Consider the following 25,763-nt stretch of genomic DNA (forward strand, 5'->3'; position numbering starts at 1 on the left):
CCTGGTATTCCCAGCAGCTTATGAGGAAATATGTAAGTATTTCTAAACAATCCTCAAAGTTTCCTGGACCACAGACTTTAAAGATTAATTGTAACCCCATCTTAATAATTGATCGGCTACTATAAGCCAAGGGCCCAGCACTGTCTCTGGACAAGCTTCCTACAGTAGCCATTCGGGCCTTGATTAATGAATCCTGGTTTGTCTAGCCCCCAGGCTGGTAGCCCAGGAAGCTGATTTGTAAGTACATTGAGCGTCCCTTTCTCAGGGGGATATTCACATTAGTCCAGCTTTTAAGAATGATATATAATTTAGAAAGTCAACTCATTAATTTACTGTGAGATGTGAGGACATCAAGAATCAGAATACTAGAAATTGCCTTTTCCTTCGTGTAATCAAGATTTAAGGAAATTGAAATCATAGTGCGTTTTTTTCTATAGGGTGAAATCTTTTTTTTTTTTTTTGTCTTTTTCCTTTTTATCGGTACCGGGGATCAAACTCACGACTGCCTGCTTGCAAGGCAGGCGCTTATGCCGCTGAGCTAAATCTCCAGCCCCGGGGTGAAATCTTAAAAATAAGATTTAGATAAACTTGTATAGAGTGGTCTCAGTTGTCTCAAAATATCCAGACCACAATATGAATAATCTTGCCAGTAGGACCAGAAATAGTCTGTGGCCACAGGTTGTGCGTCTCTCTCCACCATAAGAATGACTTTTCACTAGGATTGGGAATGCTCCGTGTCAGTCTCATGATGGGCAGTGCCTTTAGTAGTACCCATATGGCTCCCACCATGGTTGCTTCTGCTACCGTTCCTGTATTCTCCTTCCTTGGCAGTGAACCCTTTTCAAGTTGGCTTATCTTTCCACGGAGCAGTTCTTTCTTTATTAAGGTGAATTTGCATACTTTTGCTCTGTTCCTTCACTATCACATCTAAGTCCTGGGAGGCATTTTTCAATAACTTCTAGCCTTCTACATCCAAGATGAGTGCCTGGCTGTCCTTATAAAAAGGGCAGGCACCTGTCAGATGTGATGTAGTATCCTGAGTGTCTTCCAGGATAACTTCTTAACACAGAAAAAATGAATTTTCGCTTCTTTTATAGATTCTATAATTTCTCCAAGTTGAGGACTGCCTCTGGACCAGTCACACTATGCTTACCTTACTCTCTGTAAGGTTGTTCCGGAGGGAGTGGTAGAGAATGAGGCACTTATCAAATATCCAAGGAGGCACGGAGTACTGGGGCCTGTGTCTTTCTTCCAAAGCCCATTGCAGACCGAAGCTCTCTTTCGTTGCTGTGAAATTGTTGCGAGAAAGATTCTGAATCAGTGTGCGGAGCAAAGACAGCGGTAGTAAGTTATGAGGAGGGTGGTGAGTGAAGGATGAGGAGGAGTGTAACTGCAGCTCGATTGCTCAGGCTAATAGTTCTTAGAATAAGTGCCAGGGGAAGTTATGAGTTTTCTGCCCTTTGGATATAAATATTTAACTTATTGACAATCGTCTTTTGTTTTCTGGTGGTAGGGTAGACTGCCACAGTGAAGTGTTTCTCTATCCATAATTGCATCTAGGGATCTGATTAAAGTACACATTCTGATCCAGTAGGTCTGATGTGGAGTGAGCATGACATTCTGCATTTCTGACAAGATCTCAGCTGTCGGTAAGTCAAGACTTACAGGATTCTTTGAGATTTATTTTCACCTTTTCAGTCTCCAACCAAGTCAAAGTTCTTCCTTCTTCTTACCACGTGTTCTGTTCTGTCTGCTCTCTGCATGCAGGGTTTTATTTTGCAGAATCAAACATGCCACAAGGCAGGGAGCCTTTCTGGGGCATGTGGATTTGTATGGCCTTGGAAACATTCAGCAACTGGGAAGTGTTAAACAATGAGGAAAAATGAATGGAGTGGGGGAGGGCGCTGTGTGGGTAGAGAGAGAGAGGTATTTGCCTGTGTGCGTGAGTGTGTGGGGTGAGGGTGGAGTAGCAAGGGAAAAAGGTATAATAGGTCTCACTGGAATGTGGAAATGTGTGTATGTAAGAGCCTGTTAACTCATGTCTAAAATAGCATAACTCCCCAGCATGGTGGGGCAAGTACACACAAAATGAAAAAAATATCCTAGGGACCATCAAATAATATTTTGAAATAATATAACACTTCTTTTCTTTCCTTTGATATCATTGGTTGGATTTAGTTCTTGGGTGTTGAGAGTTTGCGCTGGTCCCTATCCTGTTTTGCGGAATGAGGTAAAAGGCATTACAAAGGGAGAAATTTCTACTGTTTGTGGCCAAACAATATTCAGGATGTCATTATTCCAATTTCACCGGGTCTTTTTTTCCAAAGTATTATTATACAATTTCTCGGCAGAAATCCTATTTAATAACCTGACCTTCCTGACTTTGCCCTTTTTTTTTTTCAGACCTAGACTTTGTACATTGGAGAATTTTTCCATTAAAAATGAAAGTGCTCAAAAATTTCAGTTAGCCTTGCTCAGTTTAACTACTCCCTTCCTATTTCAATTCTCTTCAGTCAAGAACTCTACACATACCCTACATTATTATGTTTAGTTTTCTCTTACTTATTAAGTCATGTCTTATAATTGTGCATCCTGTTACCAGGATTTAAAGAATTAAGACACTTCAAAATGTGCAAATACTCAAAATCTCAACTAGGGCCGGGGAGTATAACTCAGTGCTAAAGCATATACTTAGCAGGCAAAGGCTCTGAGTTCAGTCCTCTTTCCCTGCCCCCAAAACAAAAACAAACAGAAATTTAACTGATCAAATAGCAGTGAAAATATTTCAAAGACTTTCCTGTGGCAAAGATTTTTGAAAGCTTTATCTCTCACTAGAAAACTCAGACAGTGGTAAGCTCTCTTTAAAATAGTTTCCTGTGATGTTTTTCCTTCATGAGGGTAAGAAAAATAATATTGTAATTAAGCAGATGACGGCTGCGAAATATGTTATGAATGTGATAAAAATCCAATTTTCAAATTCAGATAGAGGTATATTTCTCTGGTTTTCTCTCAGTTCACATTTCATATTGCTCTGTATAGCACCATAGGTGAGGCATCTCTGTGAAAAGTTTGTACTTGTTGAGAATTTCATAGAGATGTCACTGGGAAATGTTACTTTTTATTGCTTGGACTACTCAGGATTTTATATGTGTAAAGAGTCATACAATCCCGTCAGTGGTTAAACCTCATAAATAATTTCACGGCTTGGTTTATTATTGCTATATCCATTTTATAGATGATAATACAGAGGAATGGATTACTAGGGAGTTGAAATTATAAACTGCAACAACTGAAGTGTCTCAGCCTATTGTTTAGTTTAGACTGCAAATGTGTCTTGTAAGTGCTAAATATCAGATAAAAAGCGAAATATATGGGGACTTGGCATTCCTGAGGTTGTGTCTGGGTTTGTAAAGGAAAAATCAGGAGATTTGAGTTAAGTACATAACATGGAGAGAAAACTCCCTGGCAAGATGAAATCTACTGGATCATTAGTCAACTGGATCTCATATTCATCAAATCACTTTCTTATCTGTTACACTGCCAGGAATAGCTGCTTTCCTTATTCTTCTTGTCATTTTAATTCTATTCCTGAAAACATGTCCATCAGATTTAATGGTCACCTCAAGAGCCTACATATTGCTGTGACCTCAGGAAATCAGCTTGGGAACAAGACAGTCTATCCATAGGAGGCATCCAGTGAACTGAGCGGGGCTATCTGATAACCCTATTCCATTTACCCACAGCTATTAGTACTAGCTTTAGAAAACTTACTCTGAAGTGAACTAGCTTTGAGTCAGTGTCTTGGTCGCTTTCTCATGCTGGCAGGAAATAGCCAACAGCCACAACTTACAGGAGGAGAAGTTTATTTTGGCTCATGGTTTGAGTCCATGGTTGGTTAGCTCTGAGGCAGAAACAGGATGGCAGAGGGACGCGATGCAGGAGAAGTGCTTAGCCTAGAGCAGCCAGGAATGCAGGGAAAGGAGAGGAGTCGGCTGCACCTTCCAACTTCTGGCCTCCTCGATGGATGAATCCGCCAGTGAGGAGAGTGCTATCATGATCCAACCCTGTTCCACACGCGTGGGAATTCTGGGTGGCAGTTTAGGTTTAACCAGTAGCAGTGTGTGTTCAGGTCCAGGAGGCACTTTTCCATGGCCCTCTATCAAAATGGCACAGAAACAGAGATTCCCAGTAAGAGTGAACCTCCCACTACAATAAAGAAATAAACAGTGTGGAGGGGAGGATATAGAGCTAAGCAAGTGGACATTTTTTGTGATGCTCGTGCTGTCCCTTAATAGGATGGAGTACCCTCAATTCTTCCTCCCTGTAGGGAACAAGCACCTCTGCTGACACGTGGATTCTAGCCTTGGAAGACCGCTTTTGGACTTCTGACCACCATAAGCATATGATAACAGAGTCTCCAAGTTTGAGGTAACTCAGTATAACAGCAATAGGAAACGGATGCAGGAACCTTTTTGCCTTCATGCCTTCCTCTATTTAGCCAAATAGAAAAAATAATATTTTATGCTTACATTAACATAAAGATGAATATAGTAATATTATATACCTTAAAACATTTCCTTTTATGTAAAAGTTCATCTTCTTCTGTTTTTTAAAAGAAATTAAAATATTTTCACAAGCACCTACAGGTATCCTGGACTTGGAGTGAAGTGCCAGGTGTTCCTAATGGATAGCTTGGCTCCACTAAGGCTGTGTCTATCCAAACCTTTCCTGTCATTCAGCAGTTTGAATTCAGAACAGACAAATACGTGCCAGTTGAAGGACAGCAGAGCTCCTCCTCCTTCTGTTGTTACTTAGTTTCTTGGTGTTTGAATTGGGAGCACAAGGAGAGTTTTACACTGACAAGGACGCATATTTTGCTTGTTTATTGTTAAGTCACCTGACATCAAGATAGCTCCCTTAGTATACATGATAAACACACAATCCTTTCTATTAAAGAAACACTTGCGACAAGATTCTTGTCTTTTAGTTTGGTTTCTTGGAAGGTTTTAAACAATATACCTTTCTTTATACATACCTTTCTTTACCTATGCTGCAAATAAAAAATACAGTGGAATACTGGTTAAAATTTGAAGGTGAATGTAATAATAAATAACATTATTTATATTTAATAGCGTTTATCATTTGCAAAAACACCTTCATGTACAGCATCTCTTTTGATAACTTACAAAAGCATAAAAATCTTAGGAGGAAAATATTTTATAATTTATATATATCTAAGTATTAATTATGATGTCATTTAAATTTTAGATTGTTCATAATTTATAATTTTTTTAAAGAAGTACTGAAAAAAGATAGTATGTATTTGGCTTTTATCACTTTATAATTTGGCCTATGGTCCAATATGGAGGCATAAGTGGAAAATAAAATTTGTACTCCTTAGTCATACGGCATATATTACTTTCCACACTTCACTCCTGTGAAAAAGGATACATTTCAAGCTTATGACTATAAGTGTTATTGCTGTGAATTGGGAAATTACAACATACCTCACTGCATACCTCATTAACTATTTCCATTTCTCCAACAATTAGGAGCCAGAAAGACCTACCTTCTAGCTAACAAGGAAAGCTAGGTTGAAGGAAGTTCAGAGATGGGATGCAGGAACCTGAGAACACTACGCTGCTTATGAACCTCACAAAGATAAAAACAACCACTTTTCCTCAGTCATGATCCAAACTCAGGATCTGCAGAGCCAACTCAAATTTGGCACTGTTCTGGAAAAGTCTATGTCGAAAAGAATTTGTTTCTAAAGATTTTTAGGAAAATAGCCAATTCAAACTGCTCAGCCCTGTGAGATCATTCCTGGCTGGCAGGGAGTCCTTTCTGTCATTGTAGGCTTGCTGAGTGAAGACTCTCTGCATACTATTGCTTGTGACTGCATCCGTGTGTGCCACATGTGTGCTGACATTCATGGGTACACACAAACCCCTGGTTCTTTATATCTGCTTTTCACAAAACTGTGTGAACTTGTCCACCAGTCCACGTGTCCTCGTCAGACCAATTTAGTCCGGCTCTGGAAAATCAGAGAGCTATGGTAGATCCCATCAAATTAACTCTTAATTTCACAGTTGAAGTTTTGACAGGGTGCTTGGCCTCCACATACAGGCCTCTCTCATTCAAGGCCAACCAAATGCAGTTGCCCATTTCATCGTGAAGAAAAGTGAGCTGTACTTCTGTGCCTCTCCCTGCTGCTCCCCTTCCATCCTAAGCCCTTTCCTACCTGCCTATGGGTAGGTGCCTTTTGAAAAGTTGCCCTTATTCAAGTTACACCCTGCCACACCTCTAGGCTCCAGGATGCTTTTAGTCTGAGTTTCCAGCAGCTTCAATGCCTGGCCAGCAGCAAACAAGGCATCACGGTGAGCTCTGAAGAGAAAGCCTTGCATTGTGCAACAGTGACCCATTTGGCATCAGAGGAGAATAATCCTGGTGGGCTTTAGGGACTCGCCTCTTTTCCTCTGGGATCTTCCCCTGGAGAGCTCTTGCAAACACAATCACCCAGCCACAGTCGAGGGTCCTTACCAGAAACTCATGGAAATAGGGCTGTGTCCCATGGTACTCAAGTGAGTCCTGTAGCTTGATTTACCAGCTGTCTGAAAAGAATAAAATACTGCTAGAACCTGAGCTGTGACCATGAGGTGTGAAGGTGTCAAGTTGAAAAAACAAGGGTGGATCTAACTCTCCACTCCATCACCCTGGCCCCCTTGCTGCCCTGAGAAAATTATTCCAGTGTAAACATTTCTTTTTCAAAATTAGGATATCTTTGTGCAAGAAAAACTACTTTATTACTCAATGTTAATAACACTCACTTTGAACCTTAATTCTGAAAACCACAGAATTTTAAAAATGCTGTAAATAGCTGACATGGGTGTTCTTCCCCTGCTTTCAAAGGAATTGTTTTTGTAATTACTAAGTAGGATAAAGTTGAATTGTCCCCAGCAGTAAACAGAAATGTGTAATGAGATATCTCAGCTGAAAACATTAGTCATATCCAGATTAATTAATAATGGAAAAGTTTCATGGCATTCCTACCGCTTTTTTTTTTTTTTTCAAAATCTTTTTTTGTAAGTTGTTGGGTCTCTATTCTAGTTCTGAGCACAAATAAATGTCTGACATATGGTCTCAGCCAAATTCCAAAATGTAGCAAAAACAGGGCCTGCATATTTGGCAGGAATTTAAACCAGTTCACGTCAATGTCTGTTTTCTGCCCAAGGAAGAGTTTGTGCATTTGCCCCAGACCAGGAAAATAACACAGAAAAACATGGGGAACAACAGCTAATACTGTGAGCCCTGATGCCAGGCTAGCCAAAGAATATTCTTTGGAGCAACTCAGGAATTATTGCCCGAGCTGCAGTTTGGGTTCACAAAACGTTCGGAGGACAGTGAGTGAGAGAATACAGATTGCATTGTTGTAAGGAAATTGCCTTCTCGCTGGTAAGTCTCTCACCTTGCAAATCACCCCCTCTTAGCAAAAGCACATCTTACTTGTTAACTCTTCCCCTGCTTGCTAACCTTTTCAATCATCCCCTTCATCATTGCAGAATGGCCTTCTGAACAAAGCAGCATTTTAAAGCCTTTTCCACTAAAAGTTCACCCCTCCCCCCCTTTTAAAGAGGCAGTGTGGGGGTGATTTCTTTCTTCTTCTTGTTCTTTTTTAATTTGTTTTTCTGCAATCTACTCTTGTAAAGCTGTCATTGTTTGGGAGTTGATGGATATTTCTTCAGAGATACCATCATATCGCTTGTTATTGTAACACTTATTGGTGATAAAGTTGAGACTAAAAATTAAGCAGCTGCAATGTAGCAGCACAAATTAGTTTAATGTAAGCAGTCAGGAGCAGCTGGCTGGCTCGGGACTCGAATTTAGCTGTGGGGGGAAGGGTGCTGTGACGCTGACAGTGTTTTTTTCCTCTACATAAACATTTTTGGCTGTTGCAGCTTTTGTGCTGATCATGTGACAGTGTCCCTAGGCAGATAATTTATTTCTGTGGCTTTCATGAGCAATCATTAACCTTCAGACACTGAGTTTGTTTTTTGCTTTGTGGCATTTGTTATTATTATTGTTATTATTATTTGTATACTAACTAGTTTAATTCAGAAACTGTCAGGAGAAAATTACAACCAATTTATAATAGACTGCAATACATAATACTTATGTTTCTATTAAAGCAGACCTTGCTTACCAGACCATTCTCGTAGCTTTGCTGGTGTTTGTGCATTTGAACAGTTATTTTCAGTGCGGCTGTCACTGGGAGGCTCCTGCAGTGTCCTCTTGTGATTGCAAGCTGGCCTTGCAGAAGCTTGGTTTGGAGATCAACCTGGGCAGTCTTCACCCCCAGGAGGCTGGAGCCCAGAGCGGATGGGAGCTGCACTTCTGGTGCTGTACACACCTTGTGTCCCTCCTTCTTTCAACAGCTGACACTACAGTCTTCAGTAAATAGTGAGGCCATTTGTAGTGAATAACTGGAGCCTGAATGCATAGGGATTGAAAACAAAGGAAATCAGAAACGATGTCCTGCATAAATCAGAAAGGACCAAAAACCACAGTTCTGACATCTACTAATCACTCTAACCCTGTTTTCTAAATTTATCTCTTGTGTCCTCCTCCAAGCTGTTTGTGTTGCTCAGTCCTTTTTGCCAACCAGCAATTCGGGAGTAATACGCACTGGGTCACTCTCTGGTGTCTATCATACATGATATCTTCAGACACTTTCAGAATGCCGATTATCTCGTGGGTATTGTGTGGGCCCTGTTAGATATTCATTTATTCATTCTCTCATGGTGCAGGGTTGGTGGGGGAACAAATACTCAGGACTACTTGTACAGAAGGATTTGATAAAGTGTATTTATAAACCTCAAGAACTGTGTTTAGTACAAAATAAAAGGAAGAAATAAGTCTTTTTCTGCTTTAATCTTTTAAAATATCTCAGTGACAGGAGCTGTGCTTAATTGATCTTAATATTTCATAAAGATGGATGTGTGGGTTATGGAACCACATTCCATTGTTTAAAATGTATGATTCAAGGGCTTAAAACACAGGAGAAATTGATACTGTCATTCTTTAAACATTTTAAAGTACTATCAACAGATTAGGTAGAACAGGCTGAAGATGAGGAAGAGCTTGGGAAACATTAGCAATGTGGATGCCGGAGATGTGGATGCCGGTGATCGTTGAGGTTGCATAAAAATGAGTGGACGGGTCCCCTATGTGCCTTGTCTGGTAAGTGGTTCAGTTAGCTTTTGCCTTTATGAACTCCTTCTTCCATAAAAATCTTGGTAGTCATATTTTATAACCATGGCAGTATAACAGGAATATAATCCTGGCAGCCTGGATTCATTTTTGCATATTTGTAAGTATTATGTCCATTTTCTTTCTGATTTCAAAAGAAATTAAAGTGAAAATGTTGTCATGAACCTCTAATAGCACAGTGGGGCCTAAGCACTGAACTTCCTGTGTTGCACGGAAAAGTCAGCCCTAAGGATGGGCATGAGCACACAGCAAGGTGAGGATTCTTTGGGGGGACAAACCAGGTACATTGGGTCACAGTTCACATGGTCTCTTCTTTCCTCAGGCTGAAGCATTCACAGTTCATCCCAGGCACTCTTTTGTCACAAGTTCCCTGCCAGGTTAAGCTTTCCCCTGTGAGTCCACACCAGGAGCTCCCCTTTACTCTGCCCTCTGTCCCCATGTGTGATCTTGTTGAAGTCCTTTCCTGTCCAATTTGGCCACTTACTCTAGCTTTGTGTGCCTTAACTAAGCCAATCTCTGCTTGGCCTCGGCTCTAGAAGGTACACTCTTTTTGTACTCTTCCTGTCTCCATCCCAAACCTCAAATACTTGGAATCGCCGTGTTGCCGAGTCTCTGTCTATGTGCTTTTCTCCCTTTGCCCGGAGGTGACCCGGCAAAGTTCTCTCAGAATCTTCTTAGAGTCAGCACATGCTTGTTACTCTCAATTCTCTACTGTCATTTTAGTACTGAAATCCCCTTAACTTTTTCTTATTTTGTTCCCACCTCGAATTTTATCTCTCACTAACCTCAGGCAATTAATTTGGTAGCATTATTTTTTAATTAGTACAAAATAGATTAATAATTGCTCACTGTTTAGTTGGACCTCTGGAAGATGGTTCTTTGAGTTCTCACCTTGGACTGAAAATTTTTAAAACTTGTATTCATCCTAAACATATACATACTTCTTTTTTTGTCATCATGTCCTAAACAATACAGACACTTCTCAAGTTTCTGGGCTCAAGTTACATGAACTTGTAGATACAAATAGAAATTTAAGATGGGATAAATTAATAATTATAGTTGATTCTCTTTATTTGCAGTAGTTATTTCTATAAAGTGGCCTCAAGTATTGAATTAGAGAATATTAAACTATTGTTCCTAGCAGAATCATAGGTTTAGGTTCCTTTGAGCCTCTGGTCACAGCACTTTTTTCAACCTATTGGTCCCAAAACTCATTTTATCGATGCCTTTGTTTAAAGATGCCTTATTTAATATATATTAATGATTCATTAACATTGAAATTACAGCTAATAATACTATATAGTTTATGTCTGAACAAAATTTGCATTTTCTATGAAAGGCACATCACAATCTTCATGCATTGAGGAACACTGAATACATGTCAGCCCTAAACTTGGAGCATTTCACAATCTTGGAAAGTAAAATCTCGAACACAATGCATAAAAATGTGAGAAACATAGTACTACATAGGTTACAAAAAAGGTATTTGCTTATTGTGTGACAGCTGAAACAAGAAGATAGAATGTGACCTTCTTCCACCTCAGCTAGAAAGCCAGTGAACAGGAGACTCAGATATTTTTGTAGCTCTGCACATCTCCCCACATAGCTGAAAAAAGGCTGGACTATTAATTTTGGGATTACAAATACATTTTATCAGCATGCAAAGTCAAACACTGGATGCAGAAATGACAAACGCTAGTTACATCTCCTACAGGGCACTGCCTTGTTCTACTTGGTGGGAACATTTACTACTGTCCAGCAACTCAAATTCTTCGCCTCTCTGTACATGTCTGTGAATGACTGTGAAGCATCACAAATTTTAGAGTAGGGGATTACAAATAAGCGTTAGGGAGTAGGAAAAGCGCAAATGTACAACTCCCTAATACCAAGGACCCGCTGTGTTCATTTAGCATTTGGAAATTTTGCTTTTGACCTTTAAAATATATAGTTGGTATGTCATGGAAGGAAAGCCAGGAGAGATTCTGAATCAGAAACGAGGTATTTGAGGCACAGTAGTATTTAAATGACTGGGATCCTCACTGTCTGAGTGAGGATCATCATGGGCATTAGAGATTATTCACACTGTCATACCCGGAATAAGAACGGAGAACGGGGATAGTGGCAGTTGTAGTGCCAGTGGCAGGCCTGGCAGAGCAGTGACACTGAAGGAACTTGAGGTCTTCATGAGATTCCCCTACAATGCTTCCCTTCACACCCTGCAGTGGAATTTGGTGTAAACTGGGCTCCAGGTGACCTTTAGAGGGGTACATTCAAAGCTGTCTGTGCACAAGTGGCTATCAGAGCTAATTCTTCAAGATGAACAAAGAGTCACCTGGAAGGAGGGAGGGCATGGTCAGAACTGGCAAACAGCTCTGTGAAGTGTCTACATCCTGGGCTCCAACAGGGAAAAAGAGTGAACTTGCTGCTCTGTCTCATATCCCTTATATTTCTAGACACCTTTAACCTTTTTCTGTAAACACCCTCTGCTCCCTCTGTCTGATGGGTTGTTGTCTGTTTTCTCTTTACCATGATCCCATTTCCAAGTATAACAGCTAAAACATGTAAGACAAATCTGAGTTACATTCAGGATTTAAGCATTACAGAATTTCTTCATTCTTTCCCTTTCTCTGTGCTGTGTTAGACACCACGTTGGAAGCTGGGTGGTCAATGAAGTGGGTCAGGTCTCGGCACTCATGGATCGTACAATGTAGGACCTAAGACACAGGCAGAGTCAGGCTGTTGCCCAGAAAACCAGGGGTAAAGTCCTGGCTGGGTCATTATTTTTTGGCAACACCAGACAAGTCACTTTAGCTTTTGGATTTGTAATATGTCGAGTTTTGATTTCCAGGTTCCCTTTTGACCCTTTACATTCAATAATTCTATAAAATCAAATACCCTCACACTGTGTTACAGGATGGTGACAATGGAGATTGTTTTAAAGTGCAGAAAGCCTTGAACCATGGTACATGTGCATTTCTGTGTGGAAAGTATCAGGTGATTGTCAGTGCTCACTCTGCAATTGTTGAACCTTGGATTCTGTAGGAGTGTTTGTTGGACAGAAGGGAAGATGCCAACCTTGGGAAAAGGATTGCACCTCGCACAATATAACACCAGCTGGAGAGTGGACCCACCACTTCCCATTGTTATGCTCTCCTTTAACTGAATGGCTCCTCTGAAAGCCACTGCTGTGCTGTTGTGAAGAGTAGCTCATATATTGCTCAGGGTCCCCAAGAACATCTTGAGACACTAGAGACCACATTCGAAATAGAATCGAAATGGGTTGAGCTTCTTTTCCAGGGGCAAACCCAGCACTAGGGATCTGTGGCATGTGGAGTTATTTCTGCATCACAACTTAATGCTTTCTCCAGAAGGGATTTACCGAAAGCATGAAATGAAGCATGAATCAAAAAAAAAATTGTTTTTCAAATAAATATTAGTTACTGTGATCCCTGAGTGCTTTCTCTGTTAAATAGTGCACAAGTCTGGGTCAGAGTCTGTTGCAGTCAGGGGTTGTGAGGAGAATTAGAATCAGGACATAGGATTTATAATATTATTTTATGATGGTCACTCAGAGTTTAACACAAGAAAATGCAGGAAATCTGTCCACAACACTAAAGACCCAGAATATTCAGCCAAGGGCCTGAATCCCACAGCAATGTCCCGTGTGAGTCCAGATGAAGACCTAGAGCCCATGACAATGCCACCTATGAGAAGGACTCACGCCAGACTGTTTTATTTGTTTATTTTTTGTCTTTTTCCTTTTTACAGTACCAGGGATCGAACTCATGACTGCTTGCTTGCAAGGCAGGCACTTATGCCGCTGAGCTAAATCCGCAGCCCCTACGCCAGACTGTTTTACGGATCTGCAGTGGGAAGGCCCAAAGGTCAGCAGGGGAAGCTAGAAAGTCTGTGCGAGCGGGGTGAAGGAGCTGTGCAGGTAGGCTGAGGATTCTACATTGGAGCAGAGAAGTCACACTCAAAATAAGTGCCAGGACTGCCCTGAAAGTTACCATAGCCATCCTCAGTGACGGGAGGTTCTAAAGCTCCTCCAATGATAAGAGTGGTCGAGTACATGCCAGAAAGCCAGCATGACGAGTTTGTCTTGGAGATTAAGCCACACATGTCTTCCCCTCCGGAGCCAAGAAGCGATGTCCAATGTAAAGACCCGAGCTCCTCTACAGTGAACCACAGCCACTCTCACCAACAAGGTCCTGAGCTCCTCTAATGACGATGGTCAAACTCACACTGAGGAAGCTAGTCATGATGAGCTCCTCCAGGAGAACCAACAGCTCAAAACAATACTTAGAGAAGCCCACAATACTTCACTCATCTTCTCCACATTTCTGTTTATGCTGGTGATTTTCCTCAGGTGGAGCATCTACGCTCAGCATTATGTTGATTTAAGGCAGCTGGTGTAAAGTTGACCACCAGTTTTTAATCTATAACAGGGTCCCTCCAGCAACAGAAGAAAGTTTAGAGAGATGTTACAAATAGAAGCACATCACACTTGCAATTCAAGGCCCCAAAATGAACAAGGAGGTATTTTGTCTGTGGTTCTGGGAATTGAACGTAGGGCCCTCACACTGAGCTAAATCTCATCCCCAAATCCTTTTTACTTTTTTTTTGAAACTGGTCTCACTATGTTACCCAGGTTGGCCTGGAACCACTATGCCTAGCTCACAAGCAGGGTTTTAATACATTCTGTTATGCTTGGGGTAAATACATTCTTTTCTCAAAAGGTACATTTTTAAGGGGAAAAAAAATTATACTCACCACCAAAGAATTACCTTTTTGTTTGTTTCGTGGCTAACAGCTCGACTTGAATTAATAATCCACTGTGATACACTGAGGGGGGCAGTTTGAATGCACGGGCAGCGCACAGCTAGGCATGCCCTTGATTGACTCTGTAACTGCAGATATTACAGTAAGTTTTCCTGGCACTTTCCCTGAATGCGAATTGCTGATCGAAGCAATTTCTATCCTTTATCTTACCTTAAATGTTGATTAACCAGTGGGAAAGTGGGTGGAGTTCTTCACGGGAGAGTTTGGCTTCCGGCACAAGCTCACCGGATAATATTTGTGGAGAGTGTCAGTATGTTCAGAACTACACTCAGAGATGAATTGAGTTACTAAAAAAATGCCAGGCATGCAGCCCCCTGGGAATACCTGGTTATTATGAAATATGGCCAAATGGTAGCCGGATAACTGCTAAGACTTCTATGATTTAAGAAACGTTGGTAACCTACCAGAAACAGCATTCAAGTTTCTTGGCATTCTCTTCTCCTGTTTGCTGTTCTAAACTCTCCTCCCTTCGTTTCTTTCTGACCACCCACTTCCTGCTGCTTATTCTCTGCTTCACCCTCTTCCAGCTTCTAGCTCTTCCTTATGTAGAACCTGTCATACAAGGGAATCAGCACGTGAATTCCAGCACTTAGGGTCCAAGGCAGATGTGTGAGTCAGGGCTCATTCTTTGGCTGCAACCTGCAGAAGGGCTATATTACAGTGCTCTAGTTCTCCAAGGAAAAGAAGCTTTCACCATTCAACAGTTTCACTAATTAAAGAAGAGTTAGCACTGAGGGGTATGTTGGGGAGATAAACAGAACTCCAGAATGAATGTCATCTCTTAGAATACCAGGAAGAGCTCATTATCAAAGCCATAACACTCAGGAAATCCTAAGATAATGTAGCTCACATTATTAGTATTAATATTATTTAACAGATGTATCAGGCATCTATGACAAGGTCCATAGGTAAAACTGGCCTCTTCTTGTGATTTGACAGGCAGGATCTGCTAAATTTATGAAGTTTGATTGAAATAATAGAGACAAGCAATGAGTTGAAAGGAAACACACTTTTGCCTGGTTAGAAAAAACAGTGCTTTGTAAAACATGAAACAATGCCAAATCACTTGGATTTGCATTTCATGTAGTAGGAAATTGCCTTTTGATATATTAATTTAAAGCGTATTTCAATGTATTTCACTTCTTTTCTAAACTAAAATTTCTAAGGTTCGAATGATCTTGTGCTGTCTCCTTCCAACTCAGACCTCCTTCAAGGTCCCTCTTCTGGGTCACAGCTTCCTTCCAAGCTCCCCAAACTTTGTAGGCAAAATAATCCTCTCCCATCAGCTGTTCTGTAGCTTTTAGCTGGCTGCTATTGTGGTTCTGACCCTAGAGCACATCTCCAATTAGATGCTAAGTCCGGCAGGAGGCCTTCTTTGAAGTTAAGGGCCCTTTGTGGCGGGGGTCTTCTCTCTTTGTAGTCAGCCCTTCTCAGCGCTGCCCTTCCTCCTGTGGTTGTCTGCTAACCTCCCTCCCTGGCTGCACCAAACATTTCTGGAAGACGAACCCTGACCCACTCACCCTGTATTTTTGATACCTACTATGATGGCTGGTCCTTAGTTGAATAAGTATTTTGTTGCCAAACCAAAAACCACTTCAGCACACCCCTTTCATTCTCTTTCATGTTAATAGTCTAGATTTTTCTTTAATGGGCGGTCATTTCTCCTAGACTGTAAGCTACATGTGAACAGACAATTCATCTATTTGGTTCGCTAATACCGTTCAAGTGCTTAGCGTAGTCCCTGGCTCAAACTAAGAGTGCAGTGAATCCTTAGGGCATTATGTGGGGTTTTGTTTCTTCTGTTGTACAAAAGATATCCTAGAAATAACCAGATGAATAAAATATTTGTCCATAACTGGAAGCAGTGATTGATTTCTGAGGCCTTCAGGATGAAAGAGGCAGTGTTAGAGATGAGAAGAAATATAGAAGTTTAGGGTCTATGGGAGTAATTTTCTTACCATAAAAATAGAATAGCATTTCTATGTTAAACATTGCTTAAGGTAATTCATGAAAGAAAACTATGTATTTTTCAATAATGCTATTAAATAAATTTACACATTGTTAGTCAAGGAATTATATTATTTCAAGGAATAGAATATGTATATATGCTGGCTATTAAGTTTTCTAACTTTATTTATTTTTAACTGACCAAAAACTGTACATATTTATCATGTATAGCATGTTTTGACATATGTGTATATTGTGAAATGGCTTGATCAAGCTAACTAACTTTAAAGATTAATTTTAAAGATAACCTTTTTGTTTGTTTATTTGTTTTGAAACAAGGTTTCACTATGTAGTCCACGTTGGCCTGGAACTCATGGCGATCCTCCTGACTCAGCCTCCTGAGTGCTGGGATTACAGGTGTGTGCCACCATGCCTGGCATCACATACTTATTTTTCACAGTGAGTACACTTCAAGTGTACCCTCCTAGTAATTATCAAGGGTATAATACATTGTAATTAATTATAGTCACCAATACACTTGAATTTACTCATTTTAACTGATTTTTTTTTTTTTTTTTTTGGAATACTGGAGATCAAACTCATGACCTTGCACTTGCCAGGCAGGAACACTGAGCTACATTCCCTGTCCTTTCAACTGAAATTTTGCATTCTTGGACTAACAAAGATATCAGTTGGATAGCTACATACATTAATTAGGTTTCTTGTAATAACAGCCACAGAGTCCCCAAGCATTGGTTGCTGTGTATCTAGGACTCAGGATGAGAAAGTCAATGCCTCAGAATATTTCCAAGTGGAGAGAGAAACTGCAAAAGTGCAGTTGAAAGAATACTCCATTCAGAGATTTACTAAATTCTGGTCCTGGTAGCACTTAAATATGACCCTAAATTTGATCTTAAAAAAAATTTTTTTTTTGAGGCAGGGTGTTGCTGTGGGTTCAAGGTGCCCTGGAACTCGTTACGTGGTCTAGGCTGGTCTTGAACTTGCAGCGATCCTCCTACCTCAGCCTCCTGAGTGCTGGGGCAACAGGCATGTGCCACCATGCCTGGCTGGTCTTACTTTTAAAATATCACCTTGCAATAATAAATATAATGAATTTAAGTTAACAGATCACCTTGCCCTTCAAGACTCTTTGAATTAATTTACTCTAAGTAAGCATCATTTGCTCCAGCTTGTGTTCAAGGGTGAGCACAGGCAGGAAGACGCTGTTCTCCTCTATTTGCTTTAAGCTGTGGTAGGCAGTATGGAAATAAACACCTGAAAGTATGTAATAGGCAAAAAAGCAAACACATAAATAATCAAATGAGCACATAAATATTTATACAGTTGAGCTGCTATGGACATGAAAATAAAAAGAAATATGGTCAATCTTCTTTTCAAATTTTACCCAGGAAGCCTTCAGTTAAAGAGATCTTCTAGGGAATGCAACTGATAGGATAATGTGGCTCTTGAGCTAAAATATGCCAGACACAGTTTAAGTTATTTATCTGTATTAACTTGCCTTGTCCTTAAACCAGTTGCAATGGGGTCACACAGATTCCTTTGCAGGATCAGGGCATTCAACTCCCTTCAAAGGTGTTGCCTGCTAAATCCTTTCCTGGATGTTGTCCTTGGCAAGGATATGTCCATTGCTAGGGACAGCCTGCAGCCAGTGCCTGGTCCCTGTCTCTTCAGAGCCCTGTGGGGTTAGTGGAGACCTGTGTTGCAACTGCCCCCCACTTCAGGGTCTCCCTCTTCTCCATCTTGCTTCTCTCAGTGGCTTCTGATGTTCTAAGAGTGCACTGTGTACGAATTCCTCAGAATCTGTATCTCAGAGAATGGACCAATAATACCAAACATTATTATGATTCGCATTGTGCGGTGAAGGGGTTGAGGCAGAGAGGAAGGCACTCTGCTCGCGGTTCTGCCCCGAGGCTCATTGCCAGTACCCTCGGAGGTCGTCCGGAAGGCCTGCCATCAGCTGCTGCCCATCTCCGGCAGGCTCCCTGCCCTGGCGCTGCCTCTGTCTCGGGTGCAGTCTTTCCCTGTCGTCTCACCTTCCCCCGGAGTCACACTGCCTCTGCTTCAGTCTTTACTGTCATGAGTGAGGCAGCAAACTACTAGGGATTTAGGCAGTGGGGCCCGAATATTAGGACCTTGGGTTGACATGATTAGAGTCTACTAGAGGAATTCGACTGTAGCAAGAAGAAGAGGCAGTGAAAGATAACTGATATCATGGTTAATAAATAATAATTTATGAAATGTAAATCTGAGGTTCTCAGCTGGGGGGCAGAGTATTTTGTGCTTAGTACAGGATTAAATTCTTATTCTGAGGCTTATGGAAAATAATGCTTGGGTCCTTTGAAAATTTAAATTAATTTAAATTAATTGAAAGAGGCTGTACAAGAAAAAACATAAGGATGATCGAAGGTAGTGTGATAGGCAACCAAGAGCAAGATAATGTGGCAAGTTGTCAACCTATTTGTGAGAGTACCTACATGGAATTAGAGAGCTTTTCTATGAAAAATGTTATGACGAAAAGAAATTAATCACTAAAATTAATTGAAAGTGTTGACTTTGTGTAATTGAAAACGGAAGGAAATATTGACCAAAAATCAGATAGAAACCAGTGTGAAGACAGAGAGCATCATCTCACTCTCAGAATTTCTCTGAGATGGGTGCTAATATCAGAGTTAAGAAAGCTGACATTCAGAGAGGTAAAGCTGTTTGTGGGGCTCACTGAGCTGGTGGCCACAGAACTAGGGTCCATCTTTTGCATCACAAGGTTTGTGGTGATGTGGTAGCACAGGTATGCCAGGTGGTATATGAAAATTGAAGGCCAGAAAAGTTTAAATAAATCCATTAGGCAATGATCAGGAAGGGTTAGAAGCAGAAAAATTTAACACCAATACTTAAGACTTCCTAGTCATGTAAAGATAGATAGTACAGACTGGGTAAGGTGGACATGGTTGTGGAGACATAAAGCAAGGAGGAAACCCAGGTGATCTCACTGAGAAAGAATCAACAAGATGCTGTGCGGAATGGGCAAAAGAAGACACAGTGAAAACCAGCTAGAGGCACAGAAGACCGGAAGAAGGCTGAGAAAGACACTACCATTGAGGGAAAAATATGGGGAAAGTAAGAGAGGTCCAGCACTTGCAGGGCAGGCTGGTAAGTTCTAATGTTGAGGTGAGTTAACATATGCAAAAACCTGACAAATGGAAATGAGATTTTTAAAACTCAATTAATTGAGTTTCAAACGCAATTTAAAAGTTGATTTTGAGAAGGTGGGATTTCTGGCTGAAGCTATTCCAGCTGTGGTTCTGAGGGAAAGAGAGCTCAGTGGTGTGGCTGCCTAGGACAGGTGTCATCTTTGCATGAAAAGGAGACATCGTCATAGATTGGGTGAGGACCTCACAAGTGGGATTTACAATAAAAATGACCGCAAAATGGGGTTCACATGATGGCAAGTTCTGTCTTCTTGCAAATTAAATCCTTTTCTGGGTGAGTTCTATGGAACTCAGAACATATGGAACAAACCAATACAAGACCAACCCAGTGGTTTTTCCACATTTTCAGTTTAGAAATTGTTTTAGAATAAAATTTTAAGGTCATTATACTTCCTTTATTCTTTTGCTTTAGGGGCTGCTTGATAGAGTGTCAAGCAACACAAAGGGCTTAAACAAACAAACAAACAAACAAACAAACAGCTATTTCTGTTTCACCAAAGGGCTTAATAAGGAAGCTGGTTATTCTTTTGGAGGAAAATGACACTTCACAGAGGCCAAATAAATTTAGTAAACTGTGAAGTATAATAATATCACTCCAGTTAAGTTCTTTATGCTCACAATACAGAAGCCAACCTGATCTTGTACCACTAGGACACGATGGGAAGAAAGGTGCTCTTGCCAAATGCTCTTACCTAGAAGAAAAACATCACAAATAAGCAGTTTTCAAAATCTCTGTGGAAGCTAGGGGCATCATTTTATTGCTTCCAATGGATGAACTTGTAAATTGAGAAACTATAGGGTGCTGGAATCAGGGAATTTGAAAGTACAAGCCATGCTGAGTCAAAAGGACTTTGTCAGAGTCGAAAGTTCTTATGTTCCAATAACAAAGCTCAAATACCTCAGGTGACAAGTCCTAAAGCAATTTCATCATAGGCTTATTAGAGGACATTAACTCTGAGCTTTTAAAATGTACTTATCGTACTGAATATGTGTGATACTTTCTAGAAGATTTCTCTAAAACTCACCAGCTCAAAGACTCGTCAAGAGCAGATTTTAATTAAGACCCACCTATAACTTTTCTTTCAGACTAAGAAAGTTAGATGAAGAGCAGAACCCCAGGAGAAGCTCCTCCCTAGTCCATCTGTGAGCTGTAATGTTGTCTAATAATGAGTTTTTAAGTATAGTGGAAACATTATTTTGACATTCAGTAAAATATATTAGGGATGAAATAAGGAAGAACTCACAAGTGTACTTAAAATTCAGTTAGATTTGCTGCAGGATTGGCAAAAGATTAGCTTGCATAGAGATTTTTTTCCTCCCCTTTAAATGCTCAAATTTTATTCTCACCCATTAATATAAATGTTCATGCTGAAAGATCAATAAATGCCTGGAAGCTTTTTTCTTTAAATGCAATTTTTCCTTACTTAAGGAAACAAAAATACATTTGGGAAAGAAATAAAATACAATTTCATGCCCACTGACCAGGCATACACTCATGCTACCCTGTAACTCTCTTGGGGAACATTTCCTATATGAAAATTCCAAGTTTTTATTCTGTAATATATTCATTATGCTTTGCTTCACTCTAAAGGGCAAGATAGAGCTATATATACATATTTTTTTCATTGATAATTGCAGTGCATGCTGGTCAGGTTTATGCTGGAATAAAACAGTGATCCAACACTTTACAGGGCTGTTTCCCCGTGTGACAGCATCACACCTTGCAGTTTCTTTTCGAGACCTAGCCCTCCAATTTCTCTGATTCTCCCAGGGTAAAGCTCCAAGAGGACTCATTTACCTAGACTTTCCTATGTTTATGTGAGAGTCTGTAAATTCAAGGGTTCAGCCCACAGAACCCTTTTTAAGGATGAATTTTATAGGGGTAACTGTGTTAAAAGGAACCCCTGGCGGTGTGGTAGGGGAGCAGGTGGGGATAATAGTGCTAAATTCTCATTGACTACAAGGCCCGCTTGTGCCACTGAGTACTGCTGTCTCTGCAAGAGGAAAAATGTCACCCAAATTCTTTTCACTTCATGGCTTTCTGTACACAAAACAAGAAAAACAGCATTTACCTCTTATATATTACGCCAAAAGAGAGGGAGGGCTAAATCTTTTTCTTCATTTTCTTGTGCACACCCCAAGTCTCATTTGCCTGGGAATTAATTAGCAACAATCTTTGTCTTTACTAGTACCAAACACCATGTAAAAATAACTTGCTCGGAGAATAACCAAGCTAACACTGGGTCTTTGCAGAAAAAAAATAATAAAATCTCGTTTTCAGTGGACTGATATTACCAAAAAGGTTGATAGGATGCTGCTTTAAAAAATTAGTTGTTTAAATGTATGATACAGAAATGTCAATTTCCTAAAGTGTATTTGTTCTGAACCTATTTCCACCATATTGTAAACTAGACACTTTATTTGCTTTAAGGTTTTGTGTTTTGTTTTGCTTTTCTGGGCTGATTCTTTGATGACCATACTCATGTGAAACTAGAAGACTGTCCTTTTTTCGGGCATGCTTGTTTTCATTTGCATTGTTGCTAGCTTAGAGGCAGCTTCATTCCTTCAGCTGCTTGCTATTTATTTATGTGTTGTTTATTTAGCAATTTGGATAAAATGCCTTATTATTTGCACATGGTATTTTGTCTCTCAGTCACTTATCTGTTCTATTTTTTATAGGTATGCACTTTTAAAAAAAATTTTATTTAAGGAGAAAAAGAAAAAGAATTTCAGAAAAAATAAACAGTAGGAAATCACTAGTTAATAGATTACATATTGTCATCTTAAAAATAGTTGTTCAAGTTACAAAATTAAAGCATATAAAGTGAACATTCAAATAGTGAGACTGCAAACAGTTCTGTTCAATGATCCAACAAAGCTCAGTAATATGGTTATCTATCTTATACACTTAAATATACATACAGTTATATTCTTTAGAGCACTTTCCTTTCCTTTCTTTTGTACAATGACAATTACACATTTTGGATTTTATTATTTCCACAGTTCTTATTACTTTTTTTGAAGAGAATAAAACCAAATGTGACATAACAAAACAGAGTCAGTCAAATCAAAAGCATGGACATAATACATAATATAAAAACAAAATACAAGGTGATCAACAATGGTTACCATAATGCCTCTTGCTATTTTAAAAAGAATTGCCTATATCATCAGTTATAATAAAATTGAACAAAACAGTACAGAACAAAACCAATAAAACCAAAACATTGGAGACATTACAGAACTTCAAAAGAAGATAATAGTCAATCAGAATGGGCGTCATAATGAATCTTATTGTCTTCACAGTTGTTGCCTATACTCTCGAACTTTATACTATCAAGCAAAACAGAATAGAGGAAAATCAGTCAAAACAAGATAGTGAGAGCAATACAGGGTTTCAAATCAAGTTAATAGGAAATCAAAATGTGTTACTATAATATATCCTGCTATTTTTATTTACTTTTCCCTTAATTAAAAAGATAAAAATAAAAAAGCAAATAATAAAAAAAGGAGATTGAGATAAAAGAGGGCATAACAACAAAACAGCACAGGTCAAAACATAACCATTTAAGCAAAATAGTGTTTCACCACGAGATATCCTGACATAAAAGTAGTTACCATAGTGTCTCTCTCTTTGAAATCTTTGAGTATAACTTCATATACTATAGCATCAAACATATCAAGACAATGTAAAACCATTCAAGAGAATGACAGTATTACAGGGTATTTAGAATCAACTAACAGAAAATGAACAGTGGTTTCTGTATAATCTTGTCTATAAAAGTTCTTATTTATATTATCACATATAATAAAATCCAATAAGATACAACATGTTATGACTGATGGAGACAGAAGAACAAAAGCTTGATGGAACTTCAAAACAAGATGATATTAAATCAGCACTAGCTATTATGATGTCTTGTTTTCTCAAAAATAGCTGTTCCTACCATCCAACCTTCTCTGTCTCATTTCTGTTGAGCTGTTTTTCTGTCATTGTCAGTTTGTCTTCTTCATTTTGTTTTCTGCTCCATTCATTGTGGCCTCTCTGCCACTGTTTCTGGAGTCTTGGTATTTTTCTTTTTTAGAATGTCCTGTAGTATTCTCTGTAGAATTGAATTGGTGGTTGCATATTCCCCTAGTTCCTCTTTATCCTGGAAGCACCTTGTTTTTCCATCAATTTCTAGGGACAGTTGTGCAGGATATATCAATCTTGGTTGGAGGTTATTATCTTTTAAAGCTGGAATTATTTCTCCCCACGTTCTTCGTGATTTGATGGTTTGTGCTGAGAAGTCTGCTGTAATTCTGATGGGTGTTCCCTTGTAAGTGATCTGTTTCTTGTCTCTGATGGCTTTTAATATTCTGTTCTTATATTGGGTTTCTGGAATTGTGATTATTATATGCCTGGGTGTAGCTCTGTTTAGGTTGTAGGTGGATGGGGTCCTGTATGCCTCATACATCTGCGTATCTTTACCTTTTGCTAAATTAGGAAAATTCTCCTGGATTATTTCTGTGAATAGCCTTTGTAGTTCATTTGTTTGTGTCCCTACTTCTTTTACGTTCTTAATTCTTAAATTATAGATCCTCTTATCATCTTCTAGCCTTTGTATTATTGCTGTTTGTTTCCTTGTTATTTTTAAGAAGTTTTTCATTTCATGCTCCCACATTACAAATCTGTCCTCCAGTTCAGATAATTTATCCTTAGTTTCTTTCAAGCTGTTATGCCAGTTTTCAATAGAGTTTTTAGTTTCCTGGTAATCTCTTTGAATCTGTTTCATGTATTCTATGTTTTCTCTATTTTGTCCATCAAATAATTCTCCCCTTTTTTTCTCTTCTTCCATTCCACCATCTGTTTTTTCTTGGGTGGTGCTTAGCATTTCTCTAACTATTCTACTTATAGCTTGCTTTACTTTGTTAAATACTTCACTTTTGAACTCATCTATGAGGCTCCGGATATATTACTTTAAGTCTATTGGTGTCATGTCTGATATTGCATGTTTTCTGTTCTCATTCTTCTTTGCATTTACCATTCCTGGATCAGTGTTTTCAGGATTGGGGGCCGAGGACCCTTTCTTGTTGCTCCCTCTTCCCATACTTCCCATATAAGCGTATATAGGAGGACCAGTTTCTTTCTTTTCCAGTTACAGTTTGTTTGAATCCAGTGGCTATGTGTCTCTATTATATATTTTTCAGCAAATCCAGAACACTATATATAGTTGATTCTCATTACTCACAGCAGTTAAGACATAGAAAGTTATAAAAACTTGATTAGTGAATACTGAACCATTATGCCCAGGAGAAATATAGAATTAGGTTCTTGTGAGCTTCTGATTCTAACATTTTTCTCAATCAATCAATCAATCAATTGATCAATCACTTATTCCATTTGTATTTAGGTTAAAGATACTTTTTTCAATGGAGGTTGGTAACTGTTTAATACTGAACTCATGGTCAGCAGCACTATAACCTCTGCCTGAATAAAGCTTTTCTGATGTGTTTTCTCTGTAAGGCATATCAAAGACCTTCTTGCATTTAAGAACAGTAGACAGTACTCTAACACTATGTTTGGGACCATTCAAAATGACAAAAGTAACTACAAAAAACATGGCATTAAAAAGACCATGAAAAGGAGCATTGCTTACAATATATGAACTAGAACAAGAAAACAGAGTGTTGCCTTGTTCTTCAATCTCAGCTAGAATTCAGTCTGTGAGTGACTGAGAAAGCGTCATGAATATTGATTTGGGGTTACTAATAAATTTTAGTGAGCAGGCAGTTTCACAAATACAGGGCCCATGAATAATGAGAATCAACTACATTTCTTTCTACAATGTGTTTTTCCTCACACAGCAATGATTTATGGACAACCTTCCACGTCAGTTTATATGGTCTTTAATTCATTCCCCTCCTTCTTGTTGAACACCAGCCAGGTACTGTGTTTACTGCTAGAGCACTGCTCAAAGGAAAACAAAACTAAATGAGACAAAATCTGTGTTCATAGATCTTAAGTTTATTACTAATATGGAAAATTATGTTAGGTAATGGTAAGTGCTCTGAGGGAAAAAGAAAATATAGGGGTAGCTAATGAGGTTAGGGAAGGTCTTTTCTGATGAGTTAACATATGCATGAGATTTGAATGACTCAAAAGAATCAGCCAATCAGAATAAAAACATAAGGAAAAGGAGATTTCAAAACACCTATCTCTGGCCCTGTAGTTGCAGGACACATTCTTTGTAAAACTGCAAAGTAAGATATTTAAACAAGACTACTACCTCTCTACTCTTCTTCTGGAATGCTTCCCCATGTGGAGGGGCATTATATGATAAATAAAAACTGATACGGTTCCAAGGAATGGCTTTTCATTAGAGTATTCACCCTGTTGAGTGGCTGTGGGGTCTCCTCTTTGGCTTGCTTTGGAGTCTTCGTGAGTCACTTTTTTGACCTCAGCTACTTGAGTTTGTGGACATCACCATTTTTCCTTCA

General features: G+C 39.3%; 1 long non-coding RNA gene across 1 annotated transcript in view; it reads left to right on the forward strand.

Moving 5' to 3' along the window:
- The first annotated feature begins 6,854 nt into the window (after window positions 1-6,854).
- LOC134472218 (uncharacterized) overlaps window positions 6,855-25,763 on the forward strand; it is a 52,474-nt gene continuing 33,565 nt past the window's right edge. Inside the window, exon 1 of the long non-coding RNA XR_010042108.1 lies at window positions 6,855-7,452. This is a non-coding gene — a long non-coding RNA (uncharacterized LOC134472218). The remainder of the gene's footprint in view (window positions 7,453-25,763) is intronic.

This window comes from Cavia porcellus, unplaced genomic scaffold, assembly GCF_034190915.1.
Source record: "Cavia porcellus strain 051 isolate PalLab524CR breed Dunkin Hartley unplaced genomic scaffold, mCavPor4.1 scaffold_22, whole genome shotgun sequence".
NCBI classification, from domain to species: domain Eukaryota; kingdom Metazoa; phylum Chordata; class Mammalia; order Rodentia; family Caviidae; genus Cavia; species Cavia porcellus.